Source organism: Magnolia sinica, chromosome 16 (assembly GCF_029962835.1).
Source record: "Magnolia sinica isolate HGM2019 chromosome 16, MsV1, whole genome shotgun sequence".
Lineage (NCBI taxonomy): Eukaryota > Viridiplantae > Streptophyta > Magnoliopsida > Magnoliales > Magnoliaceae > Magnolia > Magnolia sinica.
The window spans coordinates 26278588-26295724 of record NC_080588.1 but is presented as its reverse complement, the minus strand read 5'-3'; positions in this window follow the sequence as shown (position 1 = coordinate 26295724).

Below are 17137 nucleotides of genomic sequence, written 5' to 3'. Positions count from 1 at the left end.
GTTTTAGACTACATAGGTCAAGGACCTACACAAGGACTTAATAGTTCATTCTCTCCACAGACCAAGGGTCAACACGTAACACCCTCACATACACTCCCGTCGGAGGCCTCCTATGAGGACTTGAAAGGGGTGAGAAGCACCTTTGACCCAATCCTACAAAAGGAATGATCAAAAGGGTCTCTGGACTCTAATGACTTATAGATAAGTAGATGAGCCCCATTTAACACATTGATGAAGATCTCCTCCTTTGATGATGAAGAATCTTTAGCTCCCTTGAACTGCAATGCAGATGATGCTCCAATGTAAGGCGACAGGTTGGGTTAAGGTTATGATGGAATCTCACTCTATTAAATATTTTTCTATTTGAGAAACAGAGTGATTCCAATCATCTATGCATTTAAGGTATCCCAACTCAATGATTTGCCATTAAGATGGTAGCTAAGGATCCTTGAATGCGGAAGTTCATTCCCCAATCCACTCTATTAAATATCGATGATGAGGGTGGATTAGAGGATGAACTCCCATGAGAGAAAAAAGGCTTAGGGTATATAATCTGGATTTAAACACTCAAAAGCTTTATCTATTTTCTCTGCAAACAACTAAAGGCAAGCACTCATTAAATAGACAAAAAGTTCTAATGGATATAAAACAATCATATTTTTTACAGAGTTTGATATCATCGAGAAGGGTTCGATATCATCGAGCGTATACTCTTGATAACATCAAATGACCGCTCGATGACACAAACTCAATCTGTGAAACGCTTTTGAACCTTTTTGCCAACTGGTCGAGGAAATCAAACACTCTTCGATGTCATTAGATTTCAAACTCCAATTTCATCAAAACAAGGTTCGATTCCTCGACATTTGAAAATAAGAGAGAAGATGCCTTTGAAACTTAACAGGTATATGAAATGATCGAGCATCAATCGATATCATCAGAATTTGAATGTCGATGATATCGATAACAGTGTCGATTCATCGAAATTTTCAAGGATTTTTTCTATAAGCTTGCTGGTAGTTTGTGTCCTATTTCGATGACATCGACTGATCTTGATATGATCGATATTTGAATATCAATTTTATCGAGTGATCCTCGATACTTGAAGGATTTTACCTGAAAACTTGCTGGATAGTTTTGTGTCCCATTCCAATATCATCAAAGGTCTATCGATATCATAGAGATTTGAATTTCGAGGATATCGAGGCTCTTTTTGATATATCGAGAATCATATGTTTTGCCTTAATAGCATATTGGACACAACTGACTAGATGTTAATTTTATCAAGTCATCTTGATGAACTCGAGATTCAAAATTTAATGATATCGAACAGTCCATCGATTCATCGATGATTCAGTCCAGAGTTCCTTGTAGTTGGATATCAAAAGTCCTCAATTCTATATCATCGAGTGAGTTTCGAGGACATCAATAACAGGGTTCGATTTCATCAAACCATGTATCGATAAATCGACAAAGGAAGAAAAATTAGAGATTTTCCTGATTTTGCAAAATAGTTTTCTCACCTTAAACCCTAAGATGTTCTATTCATTTTTAAGGGTTTTATATACCTAGTGTTTTGGGACATGGGATGTGAGGCTAAGGTTTAACTTTGACGAGTTTGGGCACATATCCTATTGAGGCAGATGCTTGAACAGTCTTCCTATGGGGCTCATTTGTCTTACTGACTCAACACTCACACTAATTGACAAACCAGGGCACTTTCAATCTCCCCCTTTATAAATTATGTGACAAAACACCCTGGGTCCTAGAACAACATCTAAACCAACACCTTAAATTGTGTGTACATGAACTTTACACAATTTTACAAAGCTACTGAGTTCACACACACACACACGGCTATATCATTCTGTAGTAGCTGCTCCCCATGTCCTCTTGCAGCTGATCCTCCTCACACCTGCACCATAAATAGATGCACATAATTTTCCTCCGTGGTGGGATTTGTTCTCCCCCATTTTGTTAGTCATTGGCTAAGGGTAATATAGCAAAACCAGTTGACTGAAGTTGAAGCATGAAGATATAGGGGAACCAATAGAGACCCAGATATTAGCTCAAAAATGCATAATCAGTAAGAGACAGATGTAAGACAGATAATGACATCTCTTATGTGCACAGAAACCATTTATACATACCAGGTTAAAGGAGAGCAGGGATAGTAGCATAACTTTGAATGTCAGAAATCACAACCCCAATTCTCAATTGTTAAGGAATATGCATAAGAAGACAATCACAATTCATACCAGCATGTTTCAGAATTTTTACACATAATTGAGAATAGAGAGATATGGCAACAAGGATATATGAATTATAAACCAGCCAAAATAAAATATCTAAAATAAGAACTACCCAAGCTTGGCAATATTGTAACATCCATCCCAAACCAACAAAAACATATATCTACCCCATCTATGGGCATTCAAGTATGTTCCTCATGCAGAGGATAACTATAAACCATTCCAAAAAATTGTTAGACCTGTCATGTTAGGTCGCCATCACATACACTCATAAGATCGCAAGGCATTCAAAAAGATATCCATGCCCATACGCTAAGATGAGTATCGAGTGTATGTGACGACATGAAGACTGTTGATACTATGGTGGATGAGCTGATGAAGATGGTGCTGTATCGTCTAATCGGCATGTTATCAGATCAACTAGTTGTTGCACCGACTGCTACACCTCATCCACCAATCTTTCCAGGATAGTGAACCATTCATTCATCGTTTCTTTCATCTGAGTGACTTCTCGCAATGTCGTTCCAATCCAATCTTGATGTAGTTTTAATCTTTTTGCCTGCACAAGGTCGGATGGAGATAGAGCTAGCTGCGATGCAAGTGGGTCTCCTTCGGCCAGTCCTGCTCCTTCGGCTTGTGCAACCCCTTCATCCAGTGCACCTTCTTCATGAATCCCTTCCTTGGGTTGATCTTCTAGATATCAATGAAACTTCAAATCTATCTTTCTAATATTGATTTTGTTGAAAAGTTGGAGAGGTAGTTCCCGATCGTTTGTCAGTGGAAGACCGATCTTATCACATAGCACGTGAATAATCTGAGGGAAGGGTAGATGGACATCTCTAGAAGTGTGAATTGTGTACACTAACTGGTGAACTATCAGAGTGGGAAGACATATCTTGATCCTAGTTGCCACACAATACACTATCATGGCCATAAATCCTGTAAGGTTAGCTTGATTTGTACCCTGAGGGTACACGTTTGTGGCAAAGATGCCATGCAGAACTTGATACTTTGGTTCTATGAATTTTGCCTTTAACGCATTACCTTGGTGCCAGGAATATCCCTACCATGGTAAAGAAATCTCGTGACCTTAGATTGAGTGTCAGTATTTTCAAGAACCTGATCAGAGAGACCAACTGAAGACAGAGTGAGCCAAAGGTCCTTGCAATAGATTCAGGGGTAATTTCTACGTCGGTATCCCCAACAGAGACAGTGATAAAAGGAGGTTCTACAATATGAGAATGGTTGGAAGCAAAGAAGCTATAGGTTCTTTCATAATGACATGGGCCACCAAAATCGAGAAGAGGCAGCCAATCAATTACAGCCAACAGAGGTTCCAGATTGTAGGTTTTTAGGCAGTCCCTATCAATTTTCCATTCATGGACCAACTTCCTTCCAGTATATTTCGTCAGAACAGGATCTACCCTAGCAGGAGGAGGGACAAGTGCGTCATGTTGAGACCACCACGTGATGTTTGTCTGGTTCGCTGGCGTGTTGGGGTCCCTTGATCAGACGGCTTTGCCCTTTCTTTCGGTGCAAGAACTTTATGTCTGAAGGATCTTAAGGATTCTCCAGAAATAAAAGTTTTTTCTTTGTCCTTCCCCATTGAACGGTTACCCTTTATGGGATGACTAAGAGTGGGATCTGATAAATGATTAAAGGATTTTGAACAAGAATTGATGATCTTTTTAGACGAAACTTCTCTCTATAATCTAGAAATACCCAAAGACATAAGAATCTTGAGAGATTAAGGGAATAGACAAGGTATTACCTGATTTTGGTGATCTTGGAGAACTCACAGATGAAAAGACATGTAAAATGGCCAAGGAGGATGAGCATTAAAGAGAAGAACGAGCTTCAAGGAATGAAATGAAATTTTTCCCGCTCGTCCGCCTTTTATTGGGCGGTAAACTTCGATATCATCGATCATGGTTTTGATGACATCGATATACCCTAATCATTGTTATCGATGATGAGTTCGAGGGTAGACCAATTGTCCCAACGTTTCAGATTCTCGAGAGCTCGTCGATGGGATCAATTTTGTTTTGATGAGATTGACGACTCATTCGATTCAACGATTCACTTATCGAGGAGAAAGATGGGACACGTTATCTCCAATTTTTGAAAATCTTCCATATATGTATAATTCAGTATATTTTCATATCATTCTGTATACACATCAAAATTTGTACAAACATTGTACCATTCAAAATTATAAACAACAGTAATGTTTATGCACAAAAAAGAAGTTACTGAGGTATAGACACCTCGGATATATCATGATATTCATCAAAATAGCATCATTTCAACAACCATCCAGATCTAGATGCATGACTTAGACATGTTTTCCATGCTCAATTGTTACTAAGCATATGGATCAACCTTTCCATTGCCTTTAATGACATAGCAATGGTCACTTGTGCAACAACCCTTCATCACAGGTTTACCTGATAGATCTAGGATCTTGCATTCTTGCTTGTTGAATGTAACCATATGCTCATTGTCACATATTTGACAAATGCTTAGAAGATTATGTGTCAATCATTTTATGCACAAGGCATTCTCATTTTTGAGCATATTCATTCCTTTGATAGTTCTCTGTCCTATTACCTTAGCAGTGCTTCCATCTCCATAGGTGACTATCCCATCATCAAGATTTGAATAATTTGTGAGGAGAGATCTGTCACTCGTGACATGTCTAGAGTATCCGCTATCCAGGTACCACTTAGCATCATTGCTTGATAAATGATTTGAGTGAGTAACAAGAAAATTTTTCTTCTCCTTCACTACCCATTTTGTGACAGGATTTCTTACTATGGTAGTTTGTGCTTCATTAATTAAGTTGGGTGACTGAATCATGTTTCCTTGTTTCATAAATTCATTTGTTTTTTGATTTAATTCAGCCACCTGATTCACCAGCTCCTTCATTCTCTTGGAAATTCTGGGTGGAGATGGATATGTTCCTTTTTCTATATTATTTAGTGGATTCTGTATTGATTTTCTGGTTTGTCTGTATTTACTAGTATGATTCGGACCATAATTAGATTGAGTCCACCTTGGAGTAATACATTCAAATTTTAAATGGCCAAAGTCTCCACACGAATGACAAACCGAAGTAGCTATTGTTTTACTTCCAGATGCAGCTGATTTTTCAAATGTTGGGGTGGCATTTTTGGATTTTGATTTGAATTTGTCATATCCTAATCCACTCTTATCTTTCCTAGGTCTTCCCATCCCTAAGAGTTTTTCTAATTTTTCACTACTCTGGGAAAATTTATAATTCAGTTCAATAGATTTTTTGGATTTCTCTACATCAAGCATGAGTGTGTGATTTTCATTTTAAAGACGCATGTTTTTATCTTTCAATAGTTCAATTTATTTGTTCAGTTTTTCAGACTCAGATTTGAGAAAGGTATTGATTCTTTCGAGTCTATCATTTTCTGAGTGGTATTGTTGTAGATCATTAATCAAGTGTGTATGGATTTCTAATGTTTTGTCTAGATCTTTTTGTAGCAATTTATTTTTATTTTCATTTATCCCAAGTCTTTTAAGGATATTGATGTTATGGATATAAAGTTGATTGTAGGCATCCTGCAGTTTATCCTTTTCATCTTCTTCTTTCTCTGTTTCCTCATCATCAGATGGAAATGACTAAGTGGCTTGAGGTTCTTGAATTTTCTCAGTTTCTATGGGAATGATGGAGGTTGTAAAGACCATAAGAATTTTCAGGGATTTTCGGTCTCCATTACTCTCCGAGTAACTACATTCTAAATTTGACTCTTCAGTATCATCCCATGTGGCTGTCAATGCCTTTCCTTTGGTTTTCCTATTTGGGCATTCAGTGGACAGATGTCCAAACTTTTGACAGGTATAGCATTGTAGTTCCTTGGACTTTTTACCAGATTTACCTGTAAAATGTTTGTTGTCCAACTGTCTTCCTTTAAATGGTCAGTCACGATTTTTATGAAAGAATTTTCTAAACCGTTGAGACAACAAAGCCACTTCCTCATCTTCATTCTCCCTTTCACTTTCATCTTCCTCATTTGTAGTGTTCTTTGAATGTTTTAGGACAGTGTTATTGGGTTTAGGAGTTTGCTAAAAGTGTAGTTCAAATGTTTGTAGGGAACTTACGAGTTCTTCTACTTTCATTTCATCCATATTTCTACATTCTTTAATGGTTGTAACTTTCGAATTGAACCGTTCCGATAAGGATCTCAGAATTTTCCTATAGATTTTTGGAACTGGAACTTTTTCTCCTAATCCACCTATGGAGTTGCAGATGATATTCAATTTCGTGAAAAACTCCATAAGGTCTCGTGCTCTTCCATTCTAAGACTTTCAAACTGTGATGTTAGGAGTTGCAGTTTGGACCTTTTCACTGTGCGGGTTCCCTCATGGGTTGTTTCCAACTAGTCCCATGCTTCTTTAGTTGTTCCACACGTACTAATTTGATTGAAGACTTCTTGGGACACAACATAGTAAATAGCATTCATTGCTTTAGCTTCAGAGGTTTATTTTTCCTTATCGAATGTTGTCCACATTTCTTTGGATTTCAGTTTGGTGATAGCCATTTTCAAGTACTATTTGTTCGGTTGGTGGCACATATCATTTTTCAACAATATCCCAAACATCATGATCCAAAGAACTCAGAAAGTAATGCATCCTAGCCTTCCAATACGCATAATTTGATCCATCAAATACTGGAGGTCTAGTTATAGATGAGACCTCTCCTTTGGCCATATTACCAACTTCAGTTAAGATCGCTCTCTAAGCGGTAAAGCCCTTAAGAGAGACCCGCTCTGATACTAATTGAAAATGTGGTAATGACGCTTTAATCAAAGTGGGAATATGCCAAGATGTCCTAGAGGGGGGTAAATAGGACCTTTTAATATTTTATGATAATTTAAAAACCTATCAACCCTATCCTGAATAAATATGCAAGTATCAGGATTTTTTCAAAATAACTCTAATGGCTTCCAAGCCAAGTAGAGGATCCAATCACAAAACTATTCAAAAGATAAACAAGATGCATAACATAATTCATGATGGATGTGACTGTGTGTGAGGTGTGATTCTACTCAGTTCCAAATACTCATGTGCACATGCAATATGCGAACAATCAGAGAAATCACACAAGCAGTAGAAGTAAATGGCAATCTCAAACACTGTCATTTTTATAGTGGTTCGACTACGTGTCTACTCCACTTCCGGCGGACGCACTCAACCCTTGAGTGTACTGGATCTCACTAACGGAGGTTTCAAATCAAGTTCACCTTAAACCAATACAACCTACTCTAGGCTGACTCTAACGTGTCTCCACGACACAAGTTTATGCCCCACATAGGAGCAAGAGTCAACACACAATACCCAGATTTTAGGCCACATAGGCCAAGGATCCACATAAGGAACCTGACAGTTTATGCTCCCATGAGCAAGGGTTAACACACAACACTCAGGTTTTAAACCACACAGGTCAAGGACCTACACAAGGACCTAACAGTTTATGCTCTTCACAGAGCAAGGGTCAACACAGCACCCCCACGTACAATTCCGTCAGAGGCCTCCTATGAGGACTTGAAAGGGGTGAGAAGTACCTTTGACCCAATCCTATAAAAGGAATGATCAAAAGGGTCTCTGGACTCTAATGATTTATAGATAAGTAGATAAGCCCCATTTAGCACATTGATGAAGATCTCCTCCTTTGATGACGAAGAATCTTCAGCTCCCTTGAACCGCAACACAAATGATGCTCCAATGTAAGGCGATAGGTTGGGTCAAGGTTATGATGGAATCTAACTCTATTAAATATTTTTCTATTTGAGAAATAGAGTGATTCCAATCATCTATGCATTCAAGGTATCCCGACTCAATGATTTTCCATTAAAGTGGTAGCTACAGGATCCTTGAATGTAGAAGTTCATTCCCCAATCCACTCTATTGAATATCAATGATGAGGGTGGATTGGAGGATGAACTCCCATGAGAGAAAAATGCTTAGGGTATATGATCTGGATTTAAACACTCAAAAGCTCTATCATTTTCTTTGTAAACAACCAAAGGCAAGCTCTCATTAAATAGGTAAAAAGTTTCAATGGATATAAAATAGTCATATTTTTGACAGAGTTCGATATTATCAAGCAGGGTTTGATATCATCGAGCGTATACTCTCGATAGCATCGAATGGCCGCTCAATGACACAAACTAAATTGGTCAAATGCTTTTGAACCTTTTTGCCAATTGGTCGAGGAAATCGAATACTCTTCGATGTCATCGGATTTCGAACTCCAATTTCATCAAAATAAGGTTCGACTCCTCGATATTTGAAAATAAGAGAGCAGATGCCTTTGAAACTTAACAGGTATTTGAAATGATAGAGCATCACTCGATATCATTAGAATTTGAATGTCGATGATATAAATAACAGTGTCAATTCATCGATATTTTTAAGGATTTTCCATATATGCATGCTGGACGGTTTGTATATTGATGACATCGACCTGATCTCAATATAATCGATATTTGAATATCGATTTTATTGAGTGATCCTCGATACTTGAAGGATTTTACCTAAAAACTTGTTGAATTCTTTTGTGTCCCAATTCGATATCATCGAAGGTCTGTCGATATCATCGAGATTTGAATTTTGAGGATATCGAGGCTCTCTTCGATATATCAAAAGTCACATGTTTTGCCTTAATATCATATTGGACACAACTGACCAGATGTCGATTTTATCGAGTCGTCTTGATGAAATCGAGATTCAAAATTTGATGATATCGAATAGTCCATCGATTCATCGATAATTCAGTCTAGAGTTCTTTGTAGTTGTTGGACATCAGAAGTCCTCAATTCGATATCATCAAGTGAGTTTTGAGGATATTGATAACAGGGTTCGATTTCATCGAACCACGTATCGATAAATCAACAAAGGAAGAAAACTTAGAGATTTTCCTGATTTTGCAAAATAGTTTTCTCACCTTAAACCCTAAGATGTTCTATTCATTTTCATTTTTAAGGGTTTTATATACCTGGTGTTTTGAGACATGGGATGTGAGATAAGGTTTACCTTTAACGAGTTCGAGCACACACCCTATTAAGGCAGACGCTTAAATAGTCTTCCTATGGGGCTCACTTGTCTTGCAGGCTCAACACTCACGCTAATTGACAAACTAGGACACTTTCATGCTCAAGTTAATCTTCAAGAAAATTTGCAACAATACCTAGCAGCATTAGGCATAACAGGAGAACTATGCGATATAAAACTTTGACATACTTTCTTTTGTTATTACAAGTACTCTTGGAATTGCAAGTTATACCAGTATTTTGTAATGTTCTTGATAATGGTTTTCTTGTATGTTTCTGCAATGTTCTGATTGATGTGTTATACCCCCTTTTTTTAACAATCTCTTATGACTTGTTAGTAAGGGATTTCCTATATGTTTTTTGTCTTAGTTGGCGGTGCTAAGTTTTAGTTTAGTCAGATAATCACACATAGTTTATCCTCTTGAGTAGTGGAGCCACGTAGTTTTTTAGACTCTTGAGTAGTAGAGCCAGGTCTCACGTGATGGTCTCTATAACTCTTAGGAGTTCACTGGACTTCTCCCAGCCTGGTGAGTTTACAAATCGCGATCCATCTAAGGGGCCTAGTGAAGCTACCAGGGCCATGAACTTGGTTGGATTTATGCACAGGGTTGGCTGCAATAACTCTCTAGAGTTCATGGGGCGCACAAGGTGACCTTTGGGGTACTAAATCTAGGGTCGTCAGTCTATCAATGAGTAGGTTTAGGCCTTTTCTCATGAGTTACTACTGAAATCAAGCCAAATACTGGGGGTCTTATGCATGGTTAGCCTATATATGGACAAGGCTAAAGAGCTCACACTGCAGCTTGCATTTTCTTCACCTACAAGGTCAAACCCATTCATGGGAGGGCATTTTCATCCTTTCCCCATGACGATGTCGGAAAGCTATATAGGCGGCATGGGTGTTATGCATGACTAATCGTTAAGGAATTTTTGGCCTCTTAGGGCTTTAAGTCACTGGCTTCATCTGCTGCCCGCATGGGTGTGCATATGATGGCCTCCATGGACTTTTTAGGGCCACTGGCTTCTCACTACTGCCCGAATGGTGAAAATGATAGGTCTCATGTGTAGTTGACCACTTTTAGGGCTTGGCTAGGCTTCCTTAAAAGATAATGGTAAGTATCCATTATTGTCGCAAGAATGATAGATATCTCTGATTGAGATTGATATGTCACTGCTTCTGCTGGTATCTTCATCGATATTCATATGTGTTCACAATATATCAGCTTGGTGATGATATCAATTTCTTCAAAGCTCTCTTACTGACAACAGTGATGATCATTTTTTCTTTTGTATCAATTGCTGACATACAATCTTGTTATGCTTGTAAATTTCTTCTTTATTTATTTTTCTGACAGGAGAGTACATGGCTGTGGTCTTCTTTATTCTTGCCCCCTTTTGATGCAGAAGCATTATTCTGATAATCTTCTGGATTAAAATCAGAATTATCTTCAAGGACAATATCTTTTGATGAAGCGAGGATTGACCGGTATGCTGATACCTTGTCCTTCTTGGTCTACAACTCTGTACGCTCCATTTGAGTATACCTCTGTTATTATGTATGGCCCATCCCATTTGGGCTCAAATTTGCCCCCTGTTCTATGGGTGGCCACTATCGGTCTTTTCAACATTAGGACCATATCCCCTTTTTTGAAAGAGCGATACTTGACTTGTTTATTAAAGATAGCCGATATCCTTGCTTGATACGACTGTAATCGCTGCTGAGCTGCCAAGCATTTTTCATCAAGCAAATCTAGTTCTTCTAACCTTATTCTTGCATTTTCATCATCTGTAATTGACTAATGTACTGCCACTCTGAGTGGCGCAACTTGTGTTTCGATCGGGATGACTGCTTCTACTCCATACACCAGCGAATACAGCGTTGCTCTTGTTGCTGTCCAGTGGGTAGTTTCGTAGGCCCATAACGCTTCCTGTAACTTTTCGTCCCAGTCACGCTTATTTCCTGTCATTGTCTTCTTTAGTATTTTCACAATCATTTTATTAAATGTCTCTATTAATCCATTGGTCAGCGGATAGTAAGGTGTTGAAAATGAATAGTGAATACTGAATTTCTAACATAGCTTCTCCATACCTCTGTTCTTGAAAGGAGTGTTGTTATCAGTGACAATTTTCTTTAGGATATCATGGTGATATATTATTGTGTGTTGGATGAAATTAACCACATCTCTTTCTTTGACGCTATGCAATGCAATTGCTTCTGTCCACTTGGAGAAATAATTTGTCACTCTCAGAATACACTGTTTTCCTTTGGATGAAGGTGGGTTTATGGGACCAATAACATCAAGTCCCCAAAGAGAAGGGCCAAGAAGTTACTGATTGATACAGATCTTTTAGGGGAATGTGTATAATATCTCCGTGAATTTGACATTCGTGACATCGCTTTGCATTATCTATAGCATCTTTAAACATTGTAGGCTAATAGTAAGCAATTAAGCTAAACTAATAAAACAAAATAATCTTAAGAAAGCAAATAAGTTCCTAATATAAGAAAACAAGGGAAAACTACTCATCCATCCAAAGGCATTGTTTCTTCCTTTGACAAGTATCTCAACAAATTTCTAAGTAAGCTTTTTAACAAGATCATGCATAAACCTACTTTAGAGTAAGTTTAGATATCTTTTAACAAGATCATGCATAAACCTACTTTAGAGTAAGTTTAGATGTCCTAGAGCATGATCGTCCAGAGAAATATGTGCTCCTCATTAAAGATTTCCTTCTTATTGCAGTGAGGTTTCAAAAGAATGTATGATTCACCTGTGGCAAAAAATTTTAAATATTAGAGTACCATGGTGAGACTACAAACTGTTGAATATCAGAAAAGTTTTTAACTAGCGTAGTATCCATAAAATCTGAACTTTCAGACTTTGGTTCAAAATCCAGCTCATCCACCTTTAATGGTAAACATTTAGAATTGGCATAAGGAGGTTCTTTAAAACATTAACTTCCCAGTCTGTGTCAAACACTGGGCCACAATCCCGCAAGGCATTCACATGTCTCTAATCATAGGATTGTTTGAATTTGTAAAGTGTGCCAAGCATACTTCTAGAGGTTAAGAAATTTCAATCGGAAGAGGCTCATCATTTTCAAATATATCAATTAAGTTTACCTCATGAATCACATACTCATCCTCTTATGGTTTATGTAAATTAGATATGTTCAGTTTTAAGGTCATATTCCCAAAGGATATTTTCATGATTCCATTCTGGCAATTAATAATGGCATTATCAATAGCTAGGAATGATCAACCTATAATGACAAGAATTTTATTGCTCATATTTATAACCAAGTGTGTATCCAAGACAATAAAGTCTACCAGGTAGTAGAATCTATCCACTTGAACTAGCACATCTGCTACCACTCCTCTTAGTATTCCGGTCGAACGGTCAGCTAATTGTAACATTGTCTTGGTGAGTTTTAACTCACCAGGGCCCAGTTGCTCGTATACCGAGTATGGTATTAGATTAACACTTGCCTCAAGATTTAAAAGTGTTTTATCGACCCAGAAGTTTCCTATTACACATGAGATCGTAGGACTTCCGGGATCCTTATATTTTGGGGGAGTGTTTTGATTTATGATGACACTCACCTATTCTATCAAAAAGGTTTTCTTATGCATGTTCAACTTACACTTCACCGCACATAGATCCTTTAAGAATTTTGCATAAGATGGGAACTTTTTAATTACATCCACCAAGGGAATGTTGATCTTAACTTGTTGAAAAATTCTTTACCACTTCTCAGGGTGGTGATAGATTTAACATGTTCCACATATATGGTTAAATAGTTAGGATCACTTATCTTGAATTATCCCTTAGGTTTAGGTTAAGATTGGGCCGGAAAGGTCCATTTCTCCCTAATACTTAGTTATGTCTCTGTTGGAGCATAGAAAGAAGAAGAAAAATGAAGGAATGAGTAAAAAAGAAGAAAATTGACTGTTGTAGTAAGTGGTTGCGTAGACTGCGAAATCAAGAGTTGGCTACATGGGTCACGCAAACAACTTTTCTCATTGCACGAGTCACGTAATTAAGTTTAGAAATGGTGTGATGGAGATGATTAGATCTGATGAAAGGTGGGTTCCATGGCACAAAGATCAAGGTTTCGCACATGTAAAGTCCTATAAATACTCCACTCCCTCTTTCATTTGGGGATTAAAAGAATTTTGAAAGAAGGTCAAAGCTCCTGAAGAAGTTAAATGTAGGAGAGAAGAGTTGCAAGGGGTTTGCGCGACCCGCGCAACCCATATTGGCTGTGCGGGTCGCGCAATTAGGTTGTTATATAGCCAATAAAAGAAAGGGGCCGAAATGCTACCAAAATCATCAAGCCTGATCTTCACTACTTCAAGTCCTCCTTTTGCATAAAGGATAAGCTCAATAAGGGGGAGATCAAATGATTAAACCTGCACAATATTCCTCCTAGAGAGATGATCAGAGCACAAGTCGAAATGCTGCCGAATTTGATATTCAGATTCGACATTTAAACTTTGTCAATTTTTGTATTTTTTAAAATGATTTATCTTAGAATCAAGGGATATTAGAGGATATAAATGAATTCAGTATTAATAATACAATGATTGTTCTTTATACACTTTCCCTGTTCTATTTGAATAAGATAATTCCCCCAAATCAAACGCATTTGTTTCTTGTTCGAAATAAAATGACGACTCTGCTGAGGAATGTTTTATCTTATTTGATAGTAACATTGAAAGTTTTATAGAACTTTCATTGTAGTTTGGTGTCTTGTCGATGCCAAAATGGTGACTCTCAGTGAGAACATCCTCCCCTTCATCTCTCAGATAAATCACGTTATCCTCCGAATACTAATTGTAATCTAATCCCATGTTTCTTATTGAAGGTGAAAAGATCAAACTGTAAACTGCAATCGATGGCAATCTCTATGAGAAAGGTGAACTTTTATTTCACTATAAATGGATTCGTAGTGGAATACGCATCGGACCAGTCTCCGAGGGATAAGACCCAGTCTTCCGCAAACAGAAACAACTCAACCCAAACAATGGTTGGAGTTGTGTCTACTTCGCCTCAAGCACCGGGAGGCAACAAGGACTAGATGGTCGTAATGTTTCGAAGGATGAGAACTCGAAATGCTAAAAGCCCCAGAACGAGCCTACCTTCGCCAAGGGTTAGGGGACTGATAACATGGAACGCTGCTAAAAAGAATCCTGAATTAGCCCCTCCTGCAATATATCCTAGGCAAATAGCTCCACAATTAGCATTGTGTGACTTCTCGGCTTTGATTGCTCCAAGAGTCTGATGGATAAAAGAACAAAAAGGTCAGGCTCTACTTGTAGGATCACCTACTTCTGTATCACCTTGATCAATCAGTTGCAGCGAAAGTATGGGAAAATCGAATGAGACTCCTCTCTCTGTAAGCCCCTTCGCATCAATACATTCCCATCCTACTCCAACTATGGCTTCATCAAGAAGCAGGGAAGCTGCAGTACACATGGCCGGGACAAATTCGGAAACTATGCTGACTATAGAAGACCGTATAAATGAAATGGCACAAGCATAGAGAACACTGATGGAAGAGTGTAAAAATCTCAGAGAGGCTTTGGCAACTCTCGCACATAACGTAGACCAGATGGCGCTCTTCCAATGATAGGCACGATGAATGGACAGGAACATCAACCTAAAGGCTTTTAGCCACCAGGGGCAGGATCACTCAGATATGCTCCAGCAGTGAGAACCAAAACTTAAGAGGAAGTACAACAAGTTGTTAAGGAAGCTGTTAGAACAAAGAGGAAGCGTGAGAATGTCGGCCAATTCAAATATAAAACACCATATCTAAGGGAAGTGGAAGACGTTCCTTTTCTAGTTAACTTCAAGTATCCAGACTTTCAGAAGTTTAATGGGGACGGATCGCCAGAAGAACATTTGATGCATTTCATCACCAACATGGGAAATTTCTCTACGATACCACAATATTGCCTACGATTGTTTGGATCTTCTCTGACAAGTAAGGCATTCCGATGGTATTCTAGTCTAGCGCCAGGGTCGATATGCACTTAGGAACAAATGCAGGATGCTTTTATGTAGAACTTCTTCTCATCGGAACGCGACGTTGGCATTACAGAGTTAGCTTCTGTACGACAGAGAGAAGGGGAACCTATGGAGAAATTCATAAACAGATGGAAGACATTGGGAGACTCTTGCAGACAATTGTTGGAAGAAAAAGAGCAAGTCAAGATGTGCTTAAACTCTATGGAAACGGGAATTGCATTTGGGCTTACCAGCATCGACATCAAAACTTTCCGTGATCTGGCCACTAAAGCCCACGCCTTAGAGCTGATGACCCGAAAAATGCCAGTATTTCACTATGAGACGGCCAAAAGAGGACTTAGTAGGTTGATCACAAATACTGTGGACCATGAGAAAAGAAGTCAAGAAACGAGAGATCCATGAGAAAAAAGGACAGAACAGAAGGAAGAATTAAGCCATCCTATAAACAGGTTCAGTGGAAAAAGACCCAGATCACTTAATTCTCACGAAGGGTTAGCATTCGACAGAGAAGATGTTGTTCCCATGATGAACCAACTGTTGAAAGCCGGTACGATAAAATTACCTACATCCAAATGCCCTGAAGATGCAGCAAGAACAAGAGAAAGGGATTTTTGTACTATCATCATCTATTAGGACATCCGACAGAAAATTAATATACGTTAAAATGCATAATACAAAGAATGATAAACAGGATTGAAATAATGATTGGAAAAGAAAAGGAAAGGAACGCAAAGGTGACGATGGATGTACTGACAGTTCGGGAAAATGCTCATGAAGGAGCAAGGAAAGAAATCACAAGATGATAAGGAATGTCATGGTAATCACGCTACAGTCGGGGAAAAGAATGGCAAGTCCTTCAAGGAAAAAATTCAAAACCACAAGAACAGAGATCACCAGGGATCAACATGACAGTGATAAGAAAGAAGAAAAGAATGAGGCAGCAAAGGTGACTTATGATGTAATAAGTCACTTAAAAGGCATACCGGCTCGATTAAGCATTTATGATGCATTAAAGTTATCAGAGGACTTTAGGCAGAGTCTGATTCGAGCGCTATTCGACCACAATGTTAGAGAAACATTGCTTGTGGAAATGGAAAATGATGAACGCAAAGAACGAGAGGACTGCATGCCAATAGTTTCCTTCTCTGATGATGATCTAGCCTGTGATGCAGGGCCCAATAGGTCACTAATGATAGTAGGCCTCATTTGCAGCAAGGAAGTAAAAAGGATTATGCTCGACAACGGGTCTGCGATGAATCTTTTACCATTGATAATGTTGAATAAATTGGGTTACAGTCGTTCTGATCTGCGCCCTAGTGGAATGATGATATGGGGCTTTAATCAAGATGGGCAGCGCGCACTCAGTAAAATTACGATGACATTGGAAATAGGAGAATTAACTACTGATGTTGTTTGCCGTGTGATTAATGTAGTCACAACATATAATCTTCTCTTGGGAAGACCATGGATACATCACTATGGTATTATACCTTCTACCCTTCATCAATGTTTCAAGTACTGTAAGAACGGAATACAGTATAAAGTAATGGCCGATGCAAGGCCATACAAAGAAGCTAAGGCCTTCTTTGCAGAGACCAGTCATTACGACGGATTTGCCAAAGGAGAAGAGAAAAAGAATGATGAAAACAAAGCTCTGAAAAATGCTCATGCGAAGCAGTAAAAGAGGAATCCGAAAAGGTACGATCGTCTGGAATTTCAGAAGCAAAGAAGAAATTCTATTTTGTGCCAAAACATCTGCGACAGCCAG